We start from the raw sequence: 21481 nt of genomic DNA, 5'->3' as shown, positions 1-21481 counted from the left end.
TACAATTTTTTGGTAAAGTAATTGTTTGGATATGATGGCACACGGTTTTGTTTTCAACAATGGCATGGCGGACTTTGGAGTGCTATGTAGCTGTTATTTCTTAGTTTGCTACTAAATTATTTAAACTCATTTGCCTGTACATTGTGTTGCTATGTCATACAAATAATTCCAATTTTGTTCTCTTTTTCCTTGCAGTATTTAACTACACAACAATTGGGAATGTGAAGTGGAATTTGGAATCTTTTTGAAGCAAAGATTGGATATAACACGGCGTCTCTCTCGTCCTGTAAATCATTAAATGAATAATGGTGCTATAACATTTAAAACAATCTATATAATAATTTGTATTATAATCCATGCCTTTTTACTTTTTTGAACAGCAAATGCTTTCAATTTATTTCCAAAATAATGACTATTAATTTCAAATATGCATATATTTTGTATTCTTTGAAAATAAAAATAAATAATTTAAAACAAATCAATTTAAATTGTTTGGTTTTTTACTTTGAAAAGGTTAAAATATCGCATGGTAGCTAACAAAGCATGATGAGTGTGCGTATACGTTATATCAGTGCATCGTCCAAAAGTAAGCGCCTAAAAATATGCTCTACTTTTCTGAAACACAACTTTGTTTCTTAGGAATCACCCTGTTTCACCCAAATGCATGTGTGTCACCCAGTATTTGAACGAGTCACCCTGTGTCACATTTGTTAATCACCCTACTGCTGGATTCTGGTCGCCTGGTACATGCTGAAATTTTTTAAACCAAAATCTTGTTCGTCCGAGGCCGGAAAAAATGAAAAACTGAGCGGGATCGTTTGGCGGTCATTTTGCCAACTACCTACAGCAGTTTGGTAGGGTTTTTGGGGTTTACGCTGTTTTTGTGCTAAAAATTGCCTAAAATTCGAACGACATTGGGGGTTGGTCGGAATTAGACATTACTCAGGAGATATTGGACTCAGTCCACGACGTCCCAGATCTGTTCCAGAGCATTATAATGGCTTTTGAATCATTTATAGCTAGAAATCATTCCAATGAAAGCTGTCGTTCCCCCCCAAAAAAGTGAACCAAGCTCGCTCTAATCTGAAGAGTTTGCTCACAGATTTCTCGGGTTTGTACCAGAGCACTGTGTTGGCGGCCCATGGAGCAAATTTGGAGCTCACTAAAAGGAAAGTAAACAAATAAATACGTCGAGATTTTTAGGAAATTTTTATTATTGTTTTTTCTTTTTCAAATTGTTTCGATGGTATTTAAATTATTTCAAATTGAATCAAATCCACCAAATCACAGAAAACTGATTCTTTATTAAAGAATGGTCCTTGATCCTTGAGGGGAGTCGAAATTGCCAAAATTGGTCGATCTGGTCGACGATCTGAAAAGGAAAATAAATTTTTATTATTTTATAATTTTTTCATAATTTATGTTTTAATAATAATGTTTAGATGTCACTTAAATTTGTTCAATTTGAATCAAATCCACTAAATCAATGGTCCTTGATCCTTAAGGGAAATCGTCAAAAAGATCGACGAGTTTTTAGAGTTTTTAGTCGACGATCTGAAAGAAAGAAAAAAAATCATGTAAGGAAATATTTTAAAATATGCTTAGAAAATTAGGAAGAGATTTATTATACTGCTGTAAAGGAATTCTTAATTTTTTTTTAAAGTTAGATAAATAGATATGGATCTTCAGAATGTTGGACTCTGTTCGGCAGTTCCATAGTTAGTTATAAATATTGATATTTCCCTGATATCTAATAGTATCAATATTAATTATCAGCCTTATGGCTAATGAGGGTATAAACACTACGGTAAAAATGTGCCTCATCGAAATATTGGTTTCGAAGGTGGAGAATATCGGTCCGATTCTTCCGGTATCTCCCCCACACAAAATGGTCAAAATTTTGCTGAAAATTAATTTTGTAATATCATGCGAACGGTCTATCCGATTTGAACCAAACTTTGCACAAACCTAATATTTTACCAAGCCTGCATATTGTTGGAAGATGGGACTTATCGGTGCATTTCTTCTAGTACCACCCCCACAAAATGGCCTACATAGACCCTACTATATTCGTATTTAATGTAGGTTTGGTAAAATATTACGATGTGCAAATAATGGATCAATTCGGTTTTAATTCAATTGGTTTCAAATAAAATTTACAAATTTTTAAAATGTTAACCCTATGTGGGGGAAGTACCAGCAGGAGTGGTCTGATGGGTCCCACCTTCGTATTTAATCTAGGTTTGGTAAAAATATTATGATTTGCATTTCGCCATTCGCTTGATATTAACAAAATTTCAAAAATTTTACTCTTTGTGAGGGAGGTACTAGCAGGAATGGAGACATGGTCCCACCAACCAACGTTTAGTTCACATCTTGCAAATCTCATATTAAGCGAAGGTGGGACCCGTCGATCCTCTTCTTCTGGTACCTTCCCTCATATTTTACCAAACCCACTTTAAATTCGTAGATGGGGTCCATATAGTTCCCTACTGGTTCCTCTCCACAGATAGCCCACTCTTTATCTTATAAGGCATACACCATTTATACAACGAATAATAAAACCTGTGTAGAAATTCCATTTACCTCCGCTGAGGTTATATATAGTTCTGTCACTTTTTTTCATATAATTCTTAATTACAAACACCTACGCACACACATATGCCCTTATGTACAATTTGCACATTAATCGTTGGGACATCAATTATAACGTTTTCGGAATATTTATATGACCATTATAGAACACATTCTGTATGTAAGTGGTTGCCATAATAGAGTCCTTCGACTATTTTTACCCCGAAATTAGCCAAAGAGGACAAAATGTGATATAATTACAACAATATTCGCTGTAACGGCTGCTAAAGTCTTACTTCCAGGATGTCATACCAACGAAGAAAATAACGGAAATATATTTCTATATTTGTATAATTAAAGGAAATCGAAATCAATTGTTGGATAAGTGATGAAGGAAATTTATGTAGATTAGTTGCCTTGAGTGTGTGTGCGTGTGTAAAATGTTTTTTCCCAAATAGTAATGATTCAATTGCAGAGTTATAAGGATAGCCAAGAAAATTCGTTAAAGCATTGAAATAAATACTCACAGCTTATACAAGAGGATAATTTTAATGAGTTTTTATTGCTGTGGCCAAGACGACGACGACGACGAAAGAACTGATTCTGCTGCTGTTGTTGTCTCCTTATGTGATTATTATGACAGTCACGTAGCTACGCTAAAGCCAACCAACACATGTTACCCCCGAAACGGATAGCTAGCAAGAAATACAAAATGGGAGAAGGAGCATGAAAACATCTGTTCATCCATTGGCTACGAAATTGATTCTCCTTCAAATAAAAAAAAAAGAATTTCACAAAAAAAGGACATGAACACACACAAATGAAAACTCTGTTATGTCGATGGTAATTTGATACTCTGAAGTCTGCGGCAGTCAAGTGTTAGTGATGCTGACGACGACGATGATGTCCGAAAATAGAAAAGCAAGCAACAATTGCCATGTTGATGCCGTCGTCGCTGTATTGCCTTGCTATGGCTAGATAGTGGTTATAAATCCATGAACCTAAACATTTTCATAAAACGTGCTTTCATTTTTGGTATCAAGGCGCCTGCGGCATTAATGTGCAGCAGAAGCAGCGGCAACAAGCAACAGTGCAAAGTGCGGGAGGATGTGCGTATGTTCGATGCTGCTGTTGTTGGTATTATGAAAGAATAGTAGTGGCACATGTTATGGCATTTCTTGTTGTCTGCAAACCAGGTTGTGAAGTTTTAATGCAATCACTTTAAACTGTTGAATTTTTAATCTGAGAAACTGGTGTTGTTGTGGTTCTTGTTTGTTTTCCATTGCACAAATGGTTGATGCAGTGTTGCCATATATGCTATTGGAATTTTGGTACTAAAAATTCCATGCAATTAATTAAAATTATCATTGATGTGATCAAACTCCAAACAAGTTTTGAGGGAGCGGGCAATGGTGTAACAAAAATTCTGCAGATAAGGCCGTGCTTAAGCACAAATTATAAAAGGAACTACAGCTTGATCGACGAGCCCCTAAATTAAATTGCTTGGGTATTTGTCAAATTTCCGATTAAAAGTAACGTCCTGTGTGCGTTCTAACGGATTGCTAAGATGTTTGGCTTCGATTCAAAGGGCTAATCATGGTAAGGAAGATATACAAAAACAAGCAAAAAAAGTGTCAGTCGGTGTTGCCTATGGTTTGCGGAGGTTTTATAATTCGCTTTATATAAGGTATATATTTTTCCAGAAGAGGTGGTTCTATAGAACCCATCTTCGTATTAAATGTACAAACAATGAAACAAACCGATTTCAATTCAATTCCCTTAAAAATAAATTTACAAATTTTGATAAGAAGTGAATCGATGGGTCTTATCTTCGTATTTAATCTAGATTTGGTAATAATATTATGATTTGCAAAGTTTGGTTCAAATCAGATATTGATTGAAACATTTTCAAAAATTTTACTCTTTTTGAGGGAGGTAATAGAAGGAGTAGACCAAAAGTCCCATATTCCCACAAATGTGTAAAAATTAAAAAAAACTTACCTACATACAAATAAACACAACATATTTTTCGACAGATGGTTGTCTTTGGGTTCCCGGTTTTAAACGCTGCGAGAGCTATCTTCACTATTTCAACGATAACTGGTTTCAATACTGACACCTTTTATTTCACATTTGATACCAGTTCCACAAATTCCTGTGTGACTCATAAAAGAGTAATTATGGCTGGGGTACTTTCCTAGGCGCTACATGGCAAAAATAGAAAAAAATATTTTAAAAAATTAAAAATCTAACAAACAAAATATTGAAATATAAAATTATAAATAAGATATGTGATCTCTATACAGATTCTATGCAGACCAAAGGGTCTGTACAAAGACTTAGGGGTCTTTATAACGATATGTGGGTCCTATGCAGACCTATTTGGTTTGTATAAATGTAATATCGTGTTAATAAAGGAGTATAGTTTTGACATAGACCTAGGTGGTCTTTATAAAGGCCTGTGGTCTCTGTTCTCTCGATGGACTGCATAAGGAAGACCTGTGGTCTTTATACACACACCAACTTGAGATTTATAGCAAGTGGTGCGTAAAAAGGCCAGTGCCTATACAGACCAATTTGGCCTTTATAACAGCATTTGGATTCTATAGAGACCGTCCGGCTGTGGTCTCTATACTGTCCATTGCTTGAAATCGAGAATGATGAGTAGCCTTAAGACTTAAGACATTCTGTAGATGTGCATTTTCTATTGGATTATGAAACATTCCATAAAAATTCGACATCGCTGCAAAGTTTCTTGTTCAAGAACATGAAGACTCTACTATTTGTATTTTTTATATTTTGTCATTTAATTATTTTTTCTTTCTTTTCTTTTTAAAAATTGTGCCACTCATCGTCCAAAAATTTAAGTTTGAATCAAATATTATTGGGGAAATCCCAAAAAGCTAACATTAACATAAACTCTTATACTACTCGAGGAAACATTCTGTGCAGTTTGCTATAATTTATTTTGTTTTTACTCTCCAACTATCTCTCTCATGTTCTCTCTTTGCTTGTATAACTAACCTTCCTTAAGTCAAACGCAATCCTGCATGTTTTTTTTTTTTGTTGTTGTTACGAGTATTAAGAACGTATGGGAAAAAAGCTTTTGTGCTCGTTTTATAACACAAGACCCGGAGCAGCAATCGTTGTAGCTTACGAACGGTTTAATGGTAATGGTTGCCTTGTTTTTTGTTGCTTTTGTTGCCGAAGAGAATTTCTTGGGGACTACAGTCAGGGAAGACTTCGGTCAGTGACAACAGTTTGTTGCTTATGTTCCTGTATTGTAGACGTGTTTTGTTCCGACCGACAACGCGAACTTTGAGTGTCTTAGACTAAAAAAAAAACCCCGAATGACCATAACTAACCAACCAACCACGGTTACCACCAAATAAAATAAAAGAACTGTTTGTTGGTCACAACAGTGATCCATCCAAGCCTAGTGACATACAATTTTAGGCCTTAGAGTTGGAGTTCTGTTTTTGGGTTCTAATTTCACTGTTTGAATGGCGAAGAAAATAATTATTATGTGAAATGAAACAAGAGGAGAAAAAACTAAAGGAAATAGAAAATTACAACACAAACAAGAAAAATATGAAAAACGAAGTGGTAAAAACCGGGTTTCATGCTGCCGCCGTCGCGTTTAAATTGAGAAAAGATGTGCTAAAACTTAAAATGTCGTAAAGAAGTTGCTGTTCCTTTTTTGCGTTTCATAGTGCGTGTCTACAACAGAGTAGTGGAGGGGAAGGCGAGCGAGCAAAATACAATAAAAAACGGCATATAAATCGTCATATATACGAAAAAAAAACATATCAACGCATACAAACATATATACAAATATACGAGTACGTAAAATAAAGGAAACCATGAGTAGTAGTTGTATACAAGTGTATGCGCGTGTATGTATGTTTGTAGTGTAATTATTATTTAAATGCGTAAGTGAGTATAACGGCCATTGAATTACGGTTGTGTGCCATTATTGTTCGTTCGTTCGTCCGTTCGTTCTTCTGGTTGTTGTGGCTGACTTGTGAATAATATTCTAATTCTAATGGTATTTGTGATTATAGTACTCATACCCACCCATATAATCGTATATGTATGGTTATGTTCATTTGTATATTTGCGTGTGTGTGTCTGTCGAGTGTTAATCCAATAAATGGAATGCTGAAAAAACAAACTAACTATAACAAATAAATGAAGTTGTTGTTTGTGTTGTTATAATCAAAATTACTAACAAACAACAAAAGCAGCAGTAGAAAAAGTGGCAACAAGAAAAAAAATAATAATAAAGTAACAACTACAATAACAAACAAATTACAGCTAATCATTCATTGAACACGAAAAAATACAAACGACAACAACAATAGAAAAAGTAATATGTAAGGCCTAAATGAATCAATAAATTTTGACAAATATCTGTCTGTTGAAAAGACCTACCCGTCAATTTGGTGTAAAGGTTAAGAAAATAAAAGTTACAGAAATCAAATAAAAACGAACATCAATTAATTAGTCATGACACAAACAGGTGTATTTCGTTGCCAAAGAAATGAACTTTACTGCTAAACAACAGCAACAATAATCAATCTCAATCTCCTACTGATTTGAATATGATAAACGATTTGGAATTTCCAATAACAAAAAAAAAAAAGCGAAACAAAATAATAAAATTAATTACAAAATAATAAATCATATTTAACTTTCAAATTTCATATTGCGTTGAATGCATTTACAAACCATTAACGACGTTACATTAAATTGAAATTGATGATATTGTGGTTTATGTTTAGGTCTTCCACAATATACCACCATAAAATGGAGTTGTGTGCTAAGAATTCTGTGAAAATTTATAAAACCAAATACGATACATAAAATAAAGATTAGAACAACCTGGATTTCTTAATTCAAAGAATTAAGTTAAATGAGTTTTTAAATTTTGGATTTCCGTACTCAAAACTTGCTAAAACTCTTCAATTTTTCAAAGGAAAAATCGATAACAAATCTAGTGATAGAAGATTCCTACAGGTTCTGGAAAAAAGCAATCGAGTTCTGTGGTATTACAAATTCTGGGAAAATGTTGAATTAAACACGAATTTGAAAACTCTAATATTGCTAAAATTAAAAAAAAAAAAAAGCCAAAAAAAAATCTTCAAAATATCTAAAATCAGTTCTTTGCATAAAACATTTTTAGTAATTAGGTAGATAATAAAAATAACAACGAGTAATCTTTCGTTTGGAAAAACCAGAAAATATAATTTAGGTGATTGAATTATATCTATCCGATTTCATTTGTCGTATTAATTTTTTAATACTTTTTTAGAGGAGTTGAATTCTTGCAAAGAAAAAGTTTTTATGCTCCAAAATAATTCTCCCATATATGGGTCAAAATAGTTGATTTTTGTGCAGGATATTTAAAAAGTGTCTAATGATGGCAGCTAAAATTTAACAAAAAAAGGAAAACACTTTGATTTATGGTTAAGTCGAAGATGAGCTGATGGAACGGACCAAATAATGTCTGCCTTAGAAATAAGTAATAAAATCCCTTATAAAACCATGCAGGCTTCATTATATTCAAAAAGTATCGCATGCGTTTGATTTTCCATTGTTCTGTCAACTTAGGTTTTTGTTGAAAAGGTCTGCCATTTAATTATTAGCTGCAAAAATTGCTTGGATGAATTAAGGCTAGACTTGGGAGTTTATAGCAAAGCGCTTGATAACATGTCATTGAGATTTTTGGGAAATGTGGGACTCAGTTCTTAATAACCCCGATTTTTCCAGAGATTGATAGCTGGTGGTGAATTAGAAATTAAGCCGCAGTTCATTCTGCGAAGTTTTATAACATGGTCTGCATGGCATAAATATTGAATGTAGGTCTCATTTCCTAAAACGATGATGGCAGCCATTTTTATTTTCGACAACTCTATATTTTATTTTATAATTTTAAAATTAAAATTGAATTTGAAACCGTAACCATTTACGTGCGACGTAAATGAAAATATTGAAATAAATGCCAATATTATTTAATAATTTTTTGTGACATTTATATAATGTCATACCCTATATAGTCCGATTGTTCTCATTGTTCTACTTTCCTCTGTCCTTAGTGAAGATTTCAAAGAAACAAATCTCAAGGTAGGACTGTGAAAGGCATAATTCGAAGTTAAAACCCGTAATAAGGTAATAATATATTATGCTGGATATGCAAATCGTCCTATTCTTTTTTTTCAACCAAACAATGATTCATGGCCGGGTTTCTCTCCTTCTCTTTTATTCTTGCTCCATTTTCCGATTTTAGATCTTTCAGGATCGACGTTCACCCCTTTTCCAAAATTTCATGAGCATTATTTTGGTATATTATTTTATTGTTATATTTGAGAACAGAAAATAGTCACCGGGACCAGATTTGAAAATTGTGGAATGCGGATTAAAATTCAGCATTTTTCTTCGTTTTCTTCTTGCTCTATGTAGTCTTACCAAAAGTGACTTTGTGGATTCTTTTTTTATTTTTTCATCTATAACCATCTCTTTTAGGAGTCAGCGTATTTAATTCTCATTACACCCAGTCTAAAATTAGCTTATAATCTTTGTTTGTCGATTTTCCTGGTCTATGGCTCCAAAATTCATCAAGCCGAGATATTGCTCAACAGATGGGTACATCATCTGTTGAGCAATATCTCGGCGAATCGAATTTCACAATAATAAAGGAGTCTTCAATCAAAAATCTAGATTTTTTCAGCATATTATCGTCAGCATATTTTTCGTTCGTTGTCTAGCATATATGAAATTCCATTAATTATATCGATCATTGTTCTATCTCTGGGCAATTATTTATCTAGCATTTAAAATGTGCATTTTGTAAAACTCTAAATTGGTTTTGTATTTTTTTTACTCTTTTTGCTTCCGTTTGTATTGTTTCTTATTAGAAGAAATGACAAATATTCGTGAGCAAATTATAATTATACTTCATTGATTTCAGAAGTTTCCTAAATGTATGTAAATCCTCTTTAAACAGCCTATTTTTAGGGAGAACTTTCTACAATGAATGCTAAAATCCAACAACAAATATCTCTGTGTTTTCTCCCAGATGTTTATCCTGTACACGATGCTGACAATGATGGACATATTGGCGTATACGTGTTAACGGCATGTTTTAACAACACGTTACGTATACGCACACTTGGCTGATTGCCATTCACATGATATTGTCATTGTACTACAGGCGCTGTGTGGTGTTGATGCCATGTTATGAGCAGCTGCATTCATCTATGTTTATTACAATGTTAAAGCCAGCTGGAAGTCATATAAATGTCAAAATAATAAATTTCAATATTGATTTAGGTTTCACACCTCTCTTCCTTCTGTGAATTTATTTAAAAAAATAAAATATAAATTTGCAAAACATATTTTATTTATATAATATGAAGTGAAAAAATTCTCATTAAAATCTAAACACTTAGACTGGTATCAAAATTAAAAAGAAAAAAAATCACAATAAATATTGTCTGTCACAGTGATTGGCAAATTTATTGTTTATTTTTTTTGGGGATGTTAAACATTTCAACAAAAGGCATCACAGAAAGTGATGCTTTATTTATAAAATAAATATCAATATGAGAGAAAAAAGCAATATCATTCATGTCAATTAGCATTTTTGACAACGAAAGAAGGACATTGATTGCATAGGATACTTTTTTCCAAGAAATTCAATATATGTGTGTGCGACCTTGTCCTTTCATTATTAAATAATCTTCAGACATATTATTCCCTATTAAATAAAAAAATAACAAATCATGAAAGGGTTATTTTTCAAATATTCTACGCATAAATAGAATTGTTTTTCTATACATTTTTTAAGCTTCATTTAGTAAAATATTTTTTCTTAGAATTTTAAATGATTGATGATTTGTTTTGAGTTATTCCAATAAATTGGACATTGTCATGAAATACATGGGGAATTTGTACTCGTCCCCAAAATGTAGTAGACAGACATATTGATTGTCACACACATATTCGAAAAATGAACATGTAATTTTTGGGATAATAATACATTTTTTTAAACAATTGTATTCCTTTTATATAAAAAACAATGAATGTTTCCTTTACAAAAATGTATCTAATTTTTATTACATTATGGGCAAAGTGAACATTCAATTAACAAATTCCCAACTGTTATTCGAAATATATTAATCAATGTAAAAATAAAAAAAATCCTTATATATTTGCCTATACATATGTACCCTCACAGATTTCTGACACCTCAATTATCAGTCAAAAACAAAATCGACCCAAAAATAAAAATCTTTAATTAAATGAAAAGCATCTGTAAGAATTTTCAAAAAGAAGGAAGAAATGTTTTGTGAATCTGTTGATGTTGTTGTTTTTGCTGTTGATTGATTTTCCCCGAGGGCCTCGACGAGAAGGCAAGCATGAAATTACTTTTGTGTACTTTTATTGCAGGTATGCGAATGAATAAATAGAAATATTTGCCACAAGCGTACGATACACACATTTGGTTTAGTTAAGACAAAATGTTTGGCCGGAAAATGAGTACACCCATACATGCATACATATATATATTCTTGTAAGAAGAATAACTGCATTTTATTTCTTTGTATTTAGAAGAAGAGCTCGTCTGTTTGGTTTTCTTGGAAATTGTCTTATTTTATTCGCTGTGTGTAGTCGTCTTTGGGGACATTTAAAAGGTTACATCTGCATAATGCTTAAAAATAACGTCTCAGGAGATCACATCATGTGTCATATAAATTGTCGTTTTTCTTTTTAGCCGATGTGGTTTTGTTTTTGTTGTCGCCGCATTGAGTGTTTCCATTTTTAGTCGAACCAAACACAAATTAGTCGTCGCCGTCTTCAACTTGAAAAATTAAAATAAATAAAGTGGTAGGTAGCAGCACCAATTGTATTGGTTTAATTTCTCATATACAAAAAAATAAGATTGTGTTTTAAATTAAATGCGGCAAGTTTGTAGAAAAAAGAAAAAAACGACCCCAAGTACTGCATTTGAGTATTGAAGAAACAGAGAGAAAAATACTTTGGCATCTTCTATGAAAAAAAGAAAAAAAAATATTGAACAAATATTCCATTTCACGAAAAAGGTCTTTGGTAAAATTTAATATTTTTATTCATCTAGCTCCAAATTTTCATCATATGTGTGTGCTCAATATTTCAGCCAAACAAAATCGTTAAAGTAGACATACTCTTGCGATAAGGTCTTCCTTGTGTTTCCACACTTTCCTTCCGTTATTTCTGAGCTCGCGTGACACCCATCCCAATATTCGCAAGTGTACACGTGCCTGTTTTCAATGTGCGGTCATTAAACATAATTTTTGATGATTTTTGTAATGTTTTCGTCGGCTTACATTGCATTTGCCGCCTATGGTGCTCATTTAACATACCCCTGAATGAATGTTGATTTCCCTCAGGAAGTGCCCAGAAGGAATTGGTCATCAAGCCAAGTTTTTGATTCGGCCTAATGTTTTCCTTTCGATAAGCAATATTTTTTTATACAGAACTTTAATTTTGTTTTATTCCACAATAAAAATTAGCTTCAATCAAAATTCTACATTTCATAAATAATTGATCAGATACAGATGTTAAACTTCTATATCCGTCTTTTGAAGGTTTCAATTAATTATTATGGTTTTATTACTGGCAGCGCCATCTATAGGTCGAGAATTGTTCAATTGATTTTAAACACGTATATAAAGATGCGATCAATAGAGATCGGAATATCTTACAACGGCAATAACATCTGAATACCAAACCACCACCAAATGAATATATCGTAAAAAAATTGTTCATCGAGACACGACTGCTTAAAAAATGTTTAAAAATTTAATTCCATCGATATAAATAGACCTCAATGCGTATTTATTCCAATTTCAATTCGATATCAAAATATAACATTTGAAAGCTTTAACTAGCACACTCTGCACAGTAGGAGTTATAAGCCCCCCTGCATAGCTTTGATTGAAAATAGCAACATGTTCCGGTACAATACAAGAACATGTGTATGGGTGTAAAATATCGTATTACATTCACACACACACACATGCTGCTGCCTACTTATGAAAGAGGCCACCAGGAAGTGAACAACTTTGAACACAAGATATATCCGCAATCTGTTGACTGTTGATGCTCTTGACTGTCAATGTGGAAATAAACAGTGGGGCAAAGAAATATTTTTAGGGTTTCGATATAATCATATCTATGTGGAAAGATTTTATTGGGATCCCTTGGCCATGCATAAAATCCAAAATAGAAATGGCGGGTTAATTAACCTACGTAAAATCACCACTGTAAAGTGGATCCTTAAATTCCTCTATTCATCATTATGACCATGATTCTTGGTCATTGTTGTGTTCGCTTCATAATGTGGTTGGTATTAATAGTAGTTGTAGTGGTAGTCGTGGCCGCACAACGACATCCTCCAACCATACCTGCGAAACAGGCAACACAGAAAATGCATTAACGACGAAATAAATAGGAATGTGAGGGGACATCATTCTAGTATTTGACAAGTTTTGGACAAGTGCTAACGAGCATGAAACTATGTTAACCATGCCATTATAACCGAGATTCAGTGGCCAAGAGACAAGCATACCCATACCCAAACACTCACACACACACACAAATACATATTTATACACATTGCTAATAGCCATGTCCTCTTAAATACGCTACGTCGTCGCTTCAACTTTGATGCTGGATTACTGAAAAACTCTCAGGGTCAAAGAGGTATGGTATGGAACGAACCAACGGAACGAAGTGTGTTCACAAAAGAAGCACACACACACTCGTTCGCTTACAAATAACAATAGCAACAAAAATAAAGCAAATATTTATAGTTTTCACTGCAGTTATTTATACTACAACGCACACACACAACACAGTGTCTCTCTCTCTTACCCTTTTGTTACAACCTGAACTGCAGCAAGCAATCATCGATGCACAACCATTCTTCTTCTTTTGGCCAAGGGAAAACTTTTCACAGCAACGTCAAATGAAATTTTCATTTCAATGAAATATTTTACAAAAATTATCTCAGTCCTGTCATTATGAATTGATGAGGGGGAGAGGGGGGGATCAACAACGGTGGCATGCGACGAATAGTTGACTTTTCATCTTTCTTTCCGCAAATGAAAGCGGAAAAGTCACAAAGAATGAAATGGAAAGGGTAGATGGATGGATGACTGACTGACTGTTCGGGCTGACGGACTGGCTGGCTAAATATGCAACATGGAGTGTTGGACATTTATGGGTCATTTATAGACATTCGTATGGATGATTGATGGAAAACAGTTACTAATCTTTGATAACGACGTCGACAACAATGATGATGATGTTCTAATTAAAATTGTATGACGTCAAGAAATTGAAATGTTTAGAGGAATGACTTGCATGAAAGAGTTGAGAAATAATAGGATTATATTCTTATTCAATAGCTATTGAATTTGATGTTTAAGGGATCAAAAATTGCAATAGAATGTTGATCAGTATAAGGTGAGGGAATTATTTTTCTCCAAATAGGGTATAAATCAGCTGTTTAAAGGAGAGTCACTGTTTGATGTCGACTAATCATCCTGTAGACTGTGATGAAAAAGAATAATTGAAAAGTCCCTGATCTGCGCGAAAAAAGTAGGGAACATTTTTAGACAATTTGAAGGACGAACTTATATTTGTGCCACAAGTCAGTCATACAACAATTATAGTCTTTCCATTTATCTATTGAAATCACGATAGAGATCGCAATATTAACTATAGAGCTTTTGGATTTTATAGAAACAGTTTTACTACTCCTAGAATGTTTCCTATTGCAAATGGGATATTATAATTTGGTTTGTTGAATTCACCCGCGGCATTATCAGAATTTAGCAGGGTTTGATTTTCGGATTTTTTTTCATTCATAAAAAGTGCTCCACGTTGGGCTCTACTTCCTTAAAATTACCATAAAATCAAAATCAAATTTGAAATGTATTTTACGAACGATGATATCCAAGTTGAGGTGCAAACTGGCAAACACATAACACAAATTTTGATTCTTACGAAATAAAAATTACACGTTGGGTGCCACTTTATTTAATAATCATAATTTAATAAATCTAATCCACATTAGGTGTCATGATTTAAAATTGTGATAAATTTTGTAATGTTTTAATTTATAAAAAGTACACCACGTTGGGCGCCGCTCCTAAACAATTACTAATAATTAAAAATTATTGCTAAAAGTTGGATTTTATGCATGATTATATTCAGGTTTGGTGTAAATTTTTGAAAAGTTATATCTAAAATCGGTAATTTATGGGTACAAATTGCCCCACATTGGGTGCCATTTTTTTTTTGAATTCATGCCAAAAAACATATTAAGCAATTATAACGCCACTTTTTGTGCAATGTTTTTAAATCTAAGCTAAATTTTCAGATTTTTAATTTAAAAAATCCCACTTTTGGTATCACTTTATATCAATACCTTTTTTTAAAAAATATGGTCAGCAACGATTACAATAAATCAAGAGAAATATAAAAAATTGGAAACAGACAGTTGATATATTTATTTATTCATACTACTTCTCGCTAAATGTTTACCCTCATAATGACTCCGCAACCTTATCTGCTATTTAGAGAAGCGAATAATTTTATTATACACCACAAATCTCTATTCAAATAAATCCAATCAATAAAATCAACAAACAAAGACACTCCCACATTGACTAGCGAGGGGATTCATCCAATTCACGTTATCCTATCACAACACCTTTTCTAGTATTTTATCGTCGTGTCGACGGTCTATTCAATTACAACGCATTTGATAAAATTCAATGTCTGTCACGGATATAGATATGGAAGTTTGTTTGAGCAGAAAAAAAAACAAATAAATAGAGAATCGGCTGTGAATGAAATGAAACAGTAATGATTTAAACCACATTATTTACACCACAATAAAAAAACAAACCGACACACACACTCATACACAAACACAAAAGTAGGCTATGGAGGAGGCTGCTGGCTGCTTCTGTATTCAAAGCACGTGTAATTTGTCATGCGGAAAAAAATCATTGTAAATGACAATACGGTTAAACGCAACATGCACGAACACAATCACATACAGACAGACACACTCTCTGGCGTACTAAGGAGATTTAGTGACAACAATGACAATTTGACAAAACCAGCAACAGTGAGTTTGTCACCTAATCCTCTATTTTGTATAACACACACTCATCTAATAACATAAAAAAGTGTTGATGTGACAAGCAGAAGAAGAAGAACATGAGTAACACTGACTTGAATGGCTGTCTGCATGACAAACACAACACCAAACATCAAACTCAAACCTCAAATAAGAAAATATAATTTATCAAAAAGTCCAAGAGTATCTTTCAAAAGATATAAACAGCACAGGCACGTTGTTCTGAAAAAATGGAGCTTTGAGGTTATGACATTTATGCGTAGAACTGTGAAACCCCCAGCATTCCGACATACTCCATCATATAGTGTGGTATACGAGTACTTAAATTCAGTGAACTGTGTCACACAAATCGAGTCAAAACCGAGATGTGATAAAGAGAGGGGGCAGAAAGTGAGAGAGAGGAAACACATGCAAAGTGTGTAGGAATGGCTTTGTTTTGTTGTCAAGGAATTATTTAAACCACACTTGCACACAAACCAAACACATATTATATCTCACACATATTGATATTCATAAAACTAACGCATATGGAAGAGAAACACAAAAAATAAGAAAACATAAAAGGAACTCAGCAACAGAGTCGTTGCTTACAATGACATGTTGAACGCATTTTCAAAGCTTCACTGGGTTCGTTCGTTCTTCTGTGTTTCATTTCCATACCGTCGTTCTAAAAGGAAATGCTTATCGGTTTAGGTTATAGGTATACACGTTATGTCTTCTTTCTAGTACACTCTAGGTTTTCATGTTTATCTTCAGCTGAGTATCATAAAAATGTATAAAATATCTTAAAGTTTTATTATGCACTTGCTTTTCAATAAATGTTAATGGGTGTTTGGCTTAGGTGGTTTATAGGTGACAGAGTCAATTTGAATTGAGAATTATAATGTGAGGCGACTTACCTGAGAAGCAGAGGAACTTGAGTTTATTCTTTTGCAATCTGCTGCAAGGTGGCTTGCGTGGCCAATGTGCCGGTTGCAAGGATCTGTAAAAATATAGCATTTTTTTTGAGTTAAGAATAAATTAAATAAACAAATTTGTAAAAATTATAATTATAACTAATTAATTTTAAATAATATAATTTAATAACTCCGTGGTATAAAATTAAGGTCAGGGGGGTGAAAACTTCTTATTGAGGGTCAAAGACCTTGGTGAATATATGAAAATTCAAAATAGATTTTCAGCTATTGTATGTAATTTTTGAGATTATATTTCTACCGGGCATTTAAATTTTTTGCATATCATTAGAAAGCTAATTTGAAATAAACGCGCTAAATTAATTGAACCGGACTATGGTCGGTTTTATTATCAGAATAACCTTTTCAAAAATTTAGAAACCCGGGTTTTTAGGAGAAACTACAATTAAAACGTTAACGTATTGATTTTTCAACTTTGGGGACCCCATCTAAAATATTATGAAGAACAGGTTTTTAGAATATTGTGAGAATAAAAAATCACATCTTGTGAATATTTGAGTCCGGTTCAACAAATTAAGGTCGAAAAGGAGGCACAAGAAATCGAGTTAGAAACACGAAATGTTCTACAAAAAAACTCATTCGATTTTACTGATAAATGTAATCCCAGAAATACATACAACAGCTGAAAATCAAGCTTTGAATCATAATAGGGTCGCCCGTAAAAGAATGATCAAATCATATCTCTGAACATTGACATTTGGCTAACTTTTCCTTCTGGGGTTTTCAGTTGCTTACCAAAGTCTTCTATCCCCAGAACGGATTTTTCCACTCCCTAAGATCTTATCCCATAGTGTAATATGTCGGTCTCCAACATAGAATTTCGAAGTCGAATATTTGCAAATGATGTCGGACAAATGATTACTGAATTCTTTTTCGCACACTCCAATTTATGGTGCTAACATTAAAAGACTAATTTTTTAATTGACCAAATAATCTAAATTTATCTTCAAAATATATGTAAGTGTGTGTGTGTCTGTGTAAAATATGCTAACCATGCTACTCCATTGTATTTTAGAAGAGAAAAAATCCTAATGTCAAACGACAGTTGAACATAAAAGTTAACGATTAAGAATTGATGGATTAAACGTATCCATTGGATTACAAAAATAAAACAACACAACAAGAAACTTCCTAAAACAACTACCACAAAAAAGCGGAAACAGGAAAGAGGAAATTTTTCGAAACAATTTCATAGGCAACAAAAGGATTATCATGAACGTGAACGTTGGTGTTGGTAAGTATTTTGGTTATGGCCAAGATTTTGTTTTGTTGTTGTTAGAATTTTAGATTTTTGTTTTGGGCATGTGACATTTAATTAACACTTTAGGCGGTGTACATTCCCCTTCTGTTCTGTTCTGCTCAGTTCTTTGCTTTGCTTTGCTTTGAATTGAAAATAACAGTTTTGTGTCATCTCCATTAGTCCTTCCTCTATGCCTCTTTGCTTTATCTCAGCTTTTGTGTGTGTGTGCGAACGCTTTTGTTTGACTTTGTGTTTTCGTTTTCCCCATCAATGTTGACCTTTTTAATTTAATTACACTTCTATTTGATATTTTCGGTACTTCTTGTTTTGTCCACACAATTGTGTTTGCCAATTTTGCTCGTTTATATTGTTTGCTTTGGTTTTTTGTTATCGTTGTTATGCCTAACCGGCAAACGATATTTGGTTATGGTGGTTTTGATTTAAGGCAAACATTGCTCAAAAAAACAACACAATTTTTAGAAACTGGTAACGAATATGATAAGCCATTTAGAGGTAGGACCTGAGGACCACCATTTTGGTTCCCGTAACACGGTTGAAAAATGGTGAATATTTATAGGTTAGATTCTCGATTGCTGATGCACAAAATCTACCTTTAAAAAATGGCGATTTATTGAAAGCCAAAGTTCGTATCCCTAGCTCGAATAATCCGTGGATTATGTATGTCATATCATAAGGTAGATCATTCCCTCATACAGTCAAAATCTCAAAACGTCGGATAAAGTGAACGAATTGGGTGGCGCTATAAATTATAGTGAATAAAGAACATAACTTTTTCGGCACATTTTTACGTCGTATCGTCGTTTTAAGCAATGCCGACTGTTTTTCTAATTTTTTTCGTGTTTTCTCCTCAGATTTTTGGTGCAAGAGTATGTGGGTAATCTTTGTTTGGCCTTTTTTTGAATGTCAAAATTTCGAACGTATTTATATTTCTGGTGTATGCAAAAGGTCATAGGCCACGACCAAACAGTTGTTTATTGATGTGCTTGTTGTTGTCGTTGTGATACGTTTAACGACTCACATTTGCTCCCACATATACGCACATTTACAATGGCACTCCTTCGGACTAACGATTTCAAGCAAATGGATTACTCCAGCTCTGTACATTAATAAGTAAATAGGTGGCACAAAAAAGAAAAAACAAAGGCAAAGACAATGTTCACATGAAGACATAACCACACAAACATGTTCTGCAAGAAAAAAAAACAAATTAAGTCGGAGAACACTTAGGCCCAGCAAATATTCCAAATAAGCTTTAGACACTGTTATTTTGGACCATGTAAATATACATATAAAATAAAGCAAAAAGGACATGGCGACTTGTGCAAAGGATGAGGAGGAGGAGGGGCGTTGTTGTAAAAGTATATTAACCTGTCATAAATTCCCTAAAACAACTTTTAGTACAAAAAAAATCCCTGACTCTTATCAGTCTCAGGTGGCAAAACGAAAAAAAAAATGTTTCCAAAGAAGGACAAGCATCCACATCCACTTATTAATGGTGTGAGTTGCATTTGTGAATGTGTCTGCTTTGTTTCTAAGTAAATAACCTTATAAACAGTGGCATACTTTTAGGCACAAACTGAAAATTCATAAATATAGAATACATTAAGGATTTGTTCGCTGCTCGTGTTTTTGTTGTTGCTGTTGATGTGTTTTATACATAATCTCTTTTAATTATACTGCCTCTTTTCATATTCCATTTGAGATATAAAAACAGCAGCAACAACAACAAAAACAAATCTGAAATAAAATTTTATGGTACAACATATACGGAGAAGAAGTCAGAATGCTAATAACATGGTGGCATGCTAGTGGAAATATGAGCTTGTAAAACTTTCCTACCTGTTGTGAAAAGTAACATAAAAACTACTTTATGACCGTACAGACGAGAGTAGTAAGTAATTAAGGTTTTATTAAGAAATTAATTGCAAAGAAAAAAAATCAGAAAAGATACGAAATTGAAATAAGTAATGAAAGAAAAAAATCCTGTTAATGTTTGAAGAAGTTAATATGCCAATAAGGAGGTAATGAAATAAAATATTAAGGGTATATATTTCATGGTAGTTATTGGAAAAAGTGAAAGGTAAAAGAGTGGAAAATGAGGCATATTGGAAATATTTCTTAATAAAGTGGATGATATTTTATTTTTTCCTTCATTTCCAATAAAGAAGAGAAGTACTTGTTCGCTGAATGAATCTCAGACGCTTAGCTTAAGTTTCCGGCAATTAGAGGAGACTATTTGATAATGTCCTTAATTTTTTCCATACAATATCTTAGGGGAGTCCCTGTTACTGATCTTTGATGTAGGTGCTAGGAAAAAATTCCCTTTAATATTATTCCTATTTTCACCTTTAATTAAGCTATCTCTCTTCACTTCTTCTTATAGAGACTAATTCCAATTATTTACCCAACACTTAGACACGTAAAGTCTCGTTAGTAATGCTTCTACAAATTTGCAATCGATGTTTGTAAAAGTAAATCTCTCAAATGTCCTGTGTTTTGTTTCATAACAACAACATAACACAAAGCTTATCAAACATGGTCTTACAAACAATCTTAATATAAATACAAATACAATTGGAATATTTTCGAAGAAAATTTGACACAATCTTTGAAATGGGGCTTATGTCACATTATAGTTCGTAGAAAAATCCATTTGAATAGGGATTTCGTAGTAAAATGTTAATACTGTGTGTAATTCCTTAAAATGGTGCATACAATTAGGCGCAAGCAAGTATATAGAGCAGTGAAATGTGTTCCATGACAAATTGATGAAAATACAAAAAGCATAATGACAACTAAGATCATAGTGAAGACTATGTGGAGCGATTATCATTTGGCTATGTGAGCGACTACCATTTGGTCGATGGAGGCAAAGTCACTTGCGGATTAACGTCCACCTGCGCACTAAGATCGTATAAAAACCAAATATGGAATATTATGATCTTCTCGTCACCAATTCTACAGTTGACGACCCAAGTCTCAAATACTGGACAAGGTAGTGCAGTTGATAGTGTGCCAGACTAAAAATCGATAAATCCCGGGCTTTATGTCAGCGAAGGAGGAAAAATTCCTTCTATGTGTTTTTCGAATATGAAAAAAGACTTACATCCCCCAGATAAAATGCATTTGAAGTCCTTTTGAAATTCTGAAAGCCTATCTAGGCATTTGCATCAAATGATGAGAATAACACTAAATAAGAATGACAAGAGATAACGCCACCACATTGGGGATTAACGCACTACTAAATAAGCAAAGACTCCAACCAATGCATAAAATTCAATGATACGTTGTTTCTTGACAACGATAGATGGCAGCATCATTAGGTTGAATGGTTACAATAGAGCAATCATCTTCAAACCTAAAAGGGAATCTACTTTGTAATATATATAAAAAGTAAAGTTTATATTCATTATTGTAGTTGAACCAAAATATCATCTACTCTATAGTAGACGACCTATAATGTAATGCAATACT

At 33.2% G+C, this 21481-nt stretch overlaps 2 protein-coding genes across 2 annotated transcripts in view; one reads left to right on the top strand and one right to left on the bottom strand.

Annotated features, from left to right (window-relative positions):
* LOC133333208 (chitin deacetylase 1) overlaps positions 1-11209 on the bottom strand; it is an 82055-nt gene extending 70846 nt beyond the window's left edge. The window contains exon 1 of the mRNA XM_061541535.1: positions 11203-11209. The gene's annotated coding sequence lies outside the window, so the exon portion shown is untranslated. The remainder of the gene's footprint in view (positions 1-11202) is intronic.
* Positions 11210-17896: 6687 nt separating this feature from the next.
* The window catches only part of LOC133333214 (uncharacterized protein DDB_G0271670), a 39695-nt gene continuing 36110 nt past the window's right edge, over positions 17897-21481 (top strand). Inside the window, exon 1 of the mRNA XM_061541542.1 lies at positions 17897-17980. The gene's annotated coding sequence lies outside the window, so the exon portion shown is untranslated. The remainder of the gene's footprint in view (positions 17981-21481) is intronic.

Source organism: Musca vetustissima, unplaced genomic scaffold (genome assembly GCF_032173495.1).
Source record: "Musca vetustissima isolate MV318-11 ecotype Yass unplaced genomic scaffold, APGP_CSIRO_Mvet_v1 utg12664, whole genome shotgun sequence".
Classification (NCBI taxonomy): domain Eukaryota; kingdom Metazoa; phylum Arthropoda; class Insecta; order Diptera; family Muscidae; genus Musca; species Musca vetustissima.
This window is presented reverse-complemented; position numbering and strand designations above follow the sequence as displayed.